This window comes from Podarcis vaucheri (genome assembly GCF_965113315.1).
Source record: "Podarcis vaucheri genome assembly, chromosome: 7".
Classification (NCBI taxonomy): Eukaryota; Metazoa; Chordata; class Lepidosauria; order Squamata; family Lacertidae; genus Podarcis; species Podarcis vaucheri.
Window position 1 is genome coordinate 1,778,597 of NC_138765.1, and position 8,318 is coordinate 1,786,914.

At 47.5% G+C, this 8,318-nt stretch overlaps 1 long non-coding RNA gene across 1 annotated transcript in view; it reads right to left on the bottom strand.

Annotated features, from left to right (window-relative positions):
• The window catches only part of LOC309537038, a 29,338-nt gene extending 24,215 nt beyond the window's left edge, over positions 1 to 5,123 (bottom strand). Inside the window, exon 1 of the long non-coding RNA XR_014221780.1 lies at positions 4,626 to 5,123. This is a non-coding gene — a long non-coding RNA (uncharacterized lncRNA). The remainder of the gene's footprint in view (positions 1 to 4,625) is intronic.
• Between the last annotated feature and the right edge of the window lie 3,195 nt (positions 5,124 to 8,318).

Below are 8,318 nucleotides of genomic sequence, written 5' to 3' on the forward strand. Positions count from 1 at the left end.
CTCACTGCGGACAACCTCTCTTGAGACATCGTGGCCCTTATTTCATTTTAAATTCTTTTGAGTCTTGAAAAACTCCTCTCTCCTGAGCAGTTAGTGACCATAAGGCAAAGAAATGGCCACAAGATTGCTTCCACATTAGGAAAGGCCATCTGAAATTTTCCCTTGTATATAATTTGATAAAGGTCTGTATGAGACAGAGAGTGCTCTGCTGTAAGCCTATGGTTTTGTGTCACGTACAGGTGAAAGTGCAAAAGTTCATCAATAAGTTTCAGGTCAAGATGTTCTGGGTATGCTTCCATCAACAGTTCAACACCTTGCTTAATTTCTTGCTTTGATGCTTCAAATTAGCAAGAATGGCAAACAATTGTGCAACATCACTGTACGCAGTACTACTTCTTTTTAAATTGGCTTCAAGTGCATCTAATATAGGAATAAAGGATTTTATTCTAAACCTACCGTATCTCTTGGAAAAAAGTGCATCTGAGGCATCAGGTGCACTTCTGTCATTTCTTTGCCTTTCCCTCACTCTTTGTCTTCTTATTTTGTAGTTGACATTTGGCAAGGTGGCTTTTGCTTGTTTCTCAAGCTCATCAAGATCATCTCTAATTTTCCTTTTAAAATCCAGAAGTGAACTGTACAAACTTGCACAAGAGCTCAATAACAGGCCTGATTTTTTTAAGGGCTTTGCTGACCTTGTGAAAATGACCTAGCACACAGGTCCAAAAAGGCAGCATAAACACAGATTCCAGCTCTTCCATTTTCTGCAAAAGTTTGTTAGCTTGGAGCCTGGTCTCCCCCTTCCCTTTAACGCCAGAGTCAGGATGAGGTCCAGTTACCAACCTGCAGCCTGGCCTCCTGCCTTCTGCAGGTAGTTCTGGATCCCTCTGAGGACCCCTTCCCTGGTCCCCAAGGCCTCTCTCCGCCTGGGGGCAATCTGCAGTGCATGCTGCAGGCACCAAGAGGGCTCTGTGCAGTGTGAAAGACAGACTTCTCTGCCTGGGAGGGGTGAGGCCAGTGCCAGTCATGTGTGCTTGCTCTGTTCAAGCCAAGGAAAAGGGAAGGAATGGAAGAGACTTGGGAGAGCTTGCTTGCGTAGTCTTCTCTGCTCTGACTGACCCTTGGGCTGAGGAAGGCTGTGCAGCTGGTGGTTGACTCTTTGGGCCTGCTGGTTCCGGATTCTGAGATGGGAAATTGTGGGGTGTGAGGACAGTGGCGTAGCGTGGGTTGTCAGCACCCGGGGCAAGGCAAGTAATTTGCGCCCCCTAACCCGTGGATTTTAGCACTCGAGTCTCTTCCACTAGATGAGTTAAAGAAACCCTTACCCCCTAAGCACATGTATTGTTTGTTATGAAAATACTGATGTCATTAAAGTAAAATGCATCTAAATGCAAGTTTATTTTCAAACACTTTATTGAGTGCAAACATGCATAACACATTCTCCACATTTTCAGCAGGTCTATGAATACAAATCTACAAATGTAGTAACCTAGCATGGGCCATGCTATTATATGTCGTCTCACAACTATCGTAAACGACAAAAATTACCAAGAAAAAAAGCTAAACATCAAAATGGAACCATACCCTGGAGATGATCCAAGACTGGGCTAGATGGAGCCAGCTTCCTCAATCCTGTACCTCTAATTGTAATTCTTTAATAGAAGTGCAAGATATCAACCTGTATATACAGATTAATTTAAATTCGTCTGCTTTTAATTAGCGCAAATTTTTCAGCAACGGAATTGAAATCTACATTAAAGTCTCTCTCAATGGACAGTATTGCTAGATTGGGTACTCAGTCTTTCTTGGCTCATCGTAGATCTCTGGTATGTTTTAATTAGTTTAAGTTTTGAGAAACTTCTTTCACAACTCGCTGTAGAAACAGTGATAGTAAGAAAGATTCTTAATGCGACAACAAATTGAGTTAAACTTTCTTGCAGCTTCCACTTATACGCCCAGCGAAGCAAATCTAAAGCTGACCAGTTTGCAACCTGCTCATCAGGATTGACCTCCTTATACAAGATCATGTGGTGCCGAAGTCGAGTTATTTCGGTGAGCTAAAATTCTTAAAAAAGAAAAAAAAAATCACTTTCTTGCCTTGCTGCACTTTTAGCACCCCTTCCGTGTATAACCATTTCTTTACTCTTAACATAATGTTTATTCACCTTCATGCCTATTGCCTTACTCTTTCAGCAAAATAAATAAATTAATTAAAGGTTGCAAAACCCTCTGGCTTACATCAACTTATGTTGAGCTGGAGCAGCTACATATGGATCAAAATCTGTCTCGTCACTGTTGAACCAACCAAACTTCAATCCATCTGGTCAGCTCAACATGCAGAATGACCAGTGTGCCCCCTTTCAATGCAGAATGACCAGCGTGCCCCCTTTCATTGCAGAATGACCAGCGTGCCCCCTTTCATTGCAGAATGACCAGCGTGCCCCCTTTCATTGCAGAATGACCAGCGTGCCCCCTTTCATTGCAGAATGACCAGCCTGCCCCCTTTCACTGCAGAATGACCAGCGTGCCCCCTTTCATTGCAGAATGACCAGCGTGCCCCCTTTCATTGCAGAATTACCAGCGTGCCCCCTTTCATTGCAGAATGACCAGCGTGCCCCCTTTCATTGCAGAATTACCAGCGTGCCCCCTTTCATTGCAGAATGACCAGCGTGCCCCCTTTCATTGCAGAATTACCAGCGTGCCCCCTTTCATTGCAGAATGACCAGCGTGCCCCCTTTCATTGCAGAATTACCAGCGTGCCCCCTTTCATTGCAGAATGACCAGCGTGCCCCCTTTCATTGCAGAATTACCAGCGTGCCCCCTTTCATTGCAGAATGACCAGCGTGCCCCCTTTCATTGCAGAATGACCAGTGTGCCCCCTTTCATTGCAGAATGACCAGCGTGCCCCCTTTCACTGCAGAATGACCAGCGCGCCCCCTTTCATTGCAGAATGACCAGCGTGCCCCCTTTCAATGCAGAGAGACCAGTGTGCCCCCTTTCATTGCAGAATGACCAGCGTGCCCAGGGGCGCCGACTTATAAAAAACATTGGGGGGGGCCCCGCGAAAGCTCATGAATAATAAATAAGCTCATGAATATGCAGATAAAGTGGCGCTGCCTCCTCGTGAGTGAATAGGGGAGAGCGTGCTGCGCCTATTAATCAGCTCCGAAGGAAATTGGGTGGAGCTTTTGCTCGGGAGGGAGGGCAGGAGGCATGCAGCCCGACCCTGTGCATTTTGGGCTGGGGGAGGGGTGGCTGTGGCGCTCTGCTGGAGGGGCGCCCGAGATTATTGGGGGGCGGAGCCCCCCCCCCCAAACGAATTTTTGAGGGGGCTCGGGCCCCCTCAGGCCCCATGGAGTCGGCGCCTATGAGCGTGCCCCCTTTCAATGCAGAGAGACTTACCTGCAGCGGCGGCTTCTACTCAGTTCCCCGCGTCTCCTCGAGTCCTCCCGCCTCCTGCTCGACAGCTCAGCCCATTGCATGCATTCGCCTTTCGGCCAATGAGGAAGTGGATCCCACTTCCTGATTGGGTAGGAGGAGGATCCGTGTGACAATAGCGATTTTTTTGCGAAATCTGTGACAGCGCTGAGAGAGAGTGAGCCAGGTAGGGGCAGAGAGCTGCGAGTGCGAGCGCGCCCCCCCCAGGTGTTGCGCCCGCTGCGGCTGGCCCCCCCTGCACCCCCCACGCTACGCCACTGTGTGAGGATACTCAACAGCCCAGCTTGTCAGGGCAAAAGTCCTTGCAGGTCTCTGCGGTTAGCAGAAGGAAGTTACAGCCAAATACAGGAGCAAAACAGCAGTCTATAGACCACAATCTTTATTCTGTGTCCAAGGCAGCTGTTTACCAGCTCCACCTGGTACACAAATCCAGAATGCGGCAGCTAGACTGGGGACTGGGAGCGGCCGCTTGAAAGACCTACATTGGCTCTCAGTACGTTTCCAAACACAATTCAAAGTGTTGGTGTTGACCTTTAAAGCCCTAAATGGCCTCAGTCTAGTATGTCTGAAGCAGGTCTCCACCCCCATCATTCTGCCCAGACACTGAGGTCCAGCGCTGAGGGCCTTCTGACGGTTCCCTCACTGTGAGAAGCCAAGTTACAGGGAACCAGGCCTTCTCAGTAGTGGTGCCCGCCCTGTGGAACGCCCTCCCATCAGATGTCAAAGAGAACAACAACTACCAGACTTTTAGAAGACATCTGAAGGCAGCCCTCTTTAGGGAAGCTTTTAATGTTTGATGCATTGCTGTATTTTAATATTTTGTTGGAAGCTGCCCAGAGTGGCTGGGGAAGCCCAGGCAGATGGGCGGGGTATAAATAATAAATTGTTGTTGTTGCACAACAGGTCTCCACACAGAGTAAGAGTCCCAAACATAGGTTAAAAGCTCTGTGAAGACCTTCCCTCCCTACCCAGAATACATTTCCAGAACCATAATTTATACATCGCTGATACATCATCATCATGTCACAAAGAGGGAGGGGAGTTGTGAGGTTACCCAAGTTCATCAACTTGCCCCAGTTAGCAAATCAAGTTCCTAACACCTTAAGTACCCGCCAATTAAAGAACAATAAAAATATGATACCTTGAGGTGTCCCAGAGTGCCCAGGTCATTTGGGTCTCCTATATCTCACTTTGACACCATGCCCATGGCAACCAGGACTTCCATGGGACTCTTGACATTTCTATCTCCTATCTTACTTCCCTGGTACCCAAACATGTCAAAGACCTCTGAAGTGAGATGTGAGTTCTCACGCGGATGCTAGCTCAACACAGATCTCTCTCCCAAAACATCATCTGCCCTTCTAGGGTCTGATAAGGATGGAAGTGGTAGGCAACTTACACACGACAACTTTACAGGAGAGTGGAATGAGGGTTACAAAATGCAGGCATACAAAAATCAAGCCTAATGCATTCTATCAAAAAGGCTGAACGCAATTAATACTAGGACACTTTGTACAAAATCAAAATTAATATCTTATATTCAATGAACTATCACATTTTTTACACCAAGTCCTTCCTAGGAAAGTTCAGCATGGACAGCAACTTCATCAGTGTCACCCAATCACTGTTATCCCTCTGTCCAGGCATGATGTGAAGGAATTCAACACCTTGGTGAAGGACTTGCAAGTCACAGCTCTGGGTACGTAGTAGGTATTACTATGGGGCACCAGATGTGGCAAAGAACCCAGCTGCAATCCTCACCCCATATGAACTAAAGTCTCCTAAAATTAAATCTGTATACAGCCACTACTATAGATTGCCCCCAATGTGAGTTCTTTGATGGGAAGCGAGACGGGCCGTGTGACCAGAGGTGTAGGAAGCTCAGGTGGTACCTGGTGCAGATTTTTTTTGGTCACCCCCCCCATCCATTGCTCGAGGTAGGCTTGGGAGTCAGCGCTGACACCCAGGGCAGTCTACCTCCACCCCTGCCCCCTTCCTAGCCCTCCCTATGCCCCTGACTGTAAGACCCATTGGACGCAGTTTGACTTACTTCTGAGTAAACATAGGATGGCAACTGCAAGCTGACCCAAGGGATGCGTTCCTGTAGATCACCCACACCAAGTAAAATTGATGTCTAAGGAACTTACTCCCGAGTAAGGAGTCAATCTTGAAAGCGGCCCAGATGCCATCCCCAAATCACCCCCCCCCCGGCATTTCCCACAAAATTCAGAAATTGAGGGCTTCCGTTGAATTGGGTTGGGCCAATTCTGGACCTGAGAGGGTGCAGCGCTAAGCGTGCTTACTTGGAAGCAAGCCCTATTCAGCTCAGCTAGCAAGCATCCTCGCAGTGGGATCCTATGCATGTTTCCTCCCACACTGAGCATGGCGGGGGTTACTCCCTAGCAAGGCTGCTTCCAGCCACATCCCATGCACGTTGATCCACCAATGAAGCCCCATTCAGTGCTAGGGGCAGATGCTTACTTAGGATTGCAGCTTTGGGGTCTTCCCAGCGCCCTTACCTGCCCGCCCCCTTCATTCCTAGTACACATCCATCGCTTGCATATTCTGTGCCAGCCCCCCCCCCCGGACTATTTTCTTTTGATCAGCTGTCAAAGGAAGAGTGGGGGGGGGGGTCTCCTAAGACAGTCCCTTCCAACCACTTCCAGCTCTTAGAGAAAATATGGCTCAGAAAACAATGGCGGGTTGGCGGTAGAAAGAGAAGCCATACTTTTTTAACTTGAGAAAAACTTACAAAATAAATCTTTGGACCAGTGACACGGTCTTGTGGGGCTTTGGAGGGGGAACAGAGTGGGGGGGGAAGCAGCACCCCTCCCCTAAATCTTAAGTATGATTGAAACCCTCATGCTAAAACAAGAAATCAGGACTTCGAACCAGACATTATTACTCAAAAGTTATTATTATTATTATTAAAAGCAACAGAACTCAATGGGATTTCCTTCCTTGGAGAGAGGCTTGGGATTGTGGTCGTGGTCACTTGAATGGGGCTTGCCTCTAAGTAAGAATCATAGAATCATAGAGTTGGAAGAGACCACAAGGGCCATCGAGTCCAACCCCCTGCCAAGCAGGAAACACCATCAGAGCACTCCTGACATATGGTTGTCAAGCCTCTGCTTAAAGACCTCCAAAAAAGGAGACTCCACCACACTCCTTGGCAGCAAATTCCACTGTCGAACAGCTCTTACTGTCAGGAAGTTCTTCATAATGTTTAGGTGGAATTTTCTTTCTTGTGGTTTGGATCCATTGCTTCATGTCCGCTTCTCTGGAGCAGCAGAAAACAACCTTTCTCCCTCCTCTATGTGACATCCTTTTATATATTTGAACATGTCTATCATATCACCCCTTAACCTCCTCTTCTCCAGGCTAAACATGCCCAGCTCCCTTAGCCGTTCCTCATAAGGCATCATTTCCAGGCCTTTGACCATTTTGGTTGCCCTCCTCTGGACACGTTCCAGTTTGTCAGTGTCCTTCTTGAACTGTGGTGCCCAGAACTGGACACAGTACTCCAGGTGAGGTCTGACCAGAGCAGAATACAGTGGCACTATTACTTCCCTTGATCTAGATGCTATACTCCTATTGATGCAGCCCAGAATTGCATTGGCTTTTTTAGCTGCCGCGTCACACTGTTGGCTCATGTCAAGTTTGTGGTCAACCAAGACTCCTAGATCCTTTTCACATGTACTGCTCTCAAGCCAGGTGTCACCCATCTTGTATTTGTGCCTCTCATTTTTTTTGCCCAAGTGCAATACTTTACATTTCTCCCTGTTAAAGTTCATCTTGTTTGTTTTTGCCCAGTTCTCTAATCTGTCAAGGTCGTTTTGAAGTGTGATCCTGTCCTCCGGGGTGTTAGCCACCCCTCCCAGTTTGGTGTCATCTGCAAATTTGATTAGGATGCCCTTGAGTCCATCATCCAAGTTGTTGATAAAGATGTTGAATAAGACCGGGCCCAAGACAGAACCCTGTGGCACCCCACTAGTCACTCTTCTCCAGGATGAAGAGGAACCATTGATGAGCACCCTTTGGGTTCGGTCAGTCAGCCAGTTACAAATCCACTGAGTGGTAGCATAGTCAAGACCGCATTTTACCAGTTTCTTTACAAGAATATCATGGGGCACCTTGTCAAATGCCTTGCTGAAATCAAGGTAGGCTACATCCACTGCGTTCCCTTCATCTACCAGGCTTGTAATTCTGTCAAAAAACGAGATCAGGTTAGTCTGGCATGACTTATTTTTCAGAAATCCATGCTGACTATTGGTGATCACAGCATTCCTTTCTAGGTGCTCACAGACTGTTTGCTTAATGATCTGCTCCAGAATCTTCCCTGGTATTGATGTCAGACTGACTAGGCGGTAATTATTTGGGTCCTCTCTTTTCCCCTTTTTGAAAATAGGGACAACATTTGCCCTCCTCCAGTCTGTCGGGACTTCGCCTGTTCTCCAGGAATTCTCAAAGATGACTGGCAGTGGTTCTGAGATCACATCTGCCAGTTCTTTTAATACTCTTGGATGCACTTCATCTGGCCCTGGAGACTTGAATACATCTAAACTAGCAAAGTATTCTTGTACTATCTCCTTAGTTATTCTGGGCTGTGTTTCCTTTGCTGAATCATTTCCTTTGTTTCCTTTGCTGAATCATTTCCTTTGCTGAATCAAGGTTTGAGTATGGGAAAGGGCAGGTTAGTAAAGGTAAAGGGACCCCTGACCATTAGGTCCAGTCGTGGCCGACTCTGGGGTTGCGGCACTCATCTCGCTTTACTGGCCGAGGGAGCCAGCGTACAGCATCTGGGTCATGTGGCCAGCATGACGAACCAGAGCAGCGCATGGAAACGCCGTTTCCCTTCCCGCCAGAGCGGTACCTATTGATCT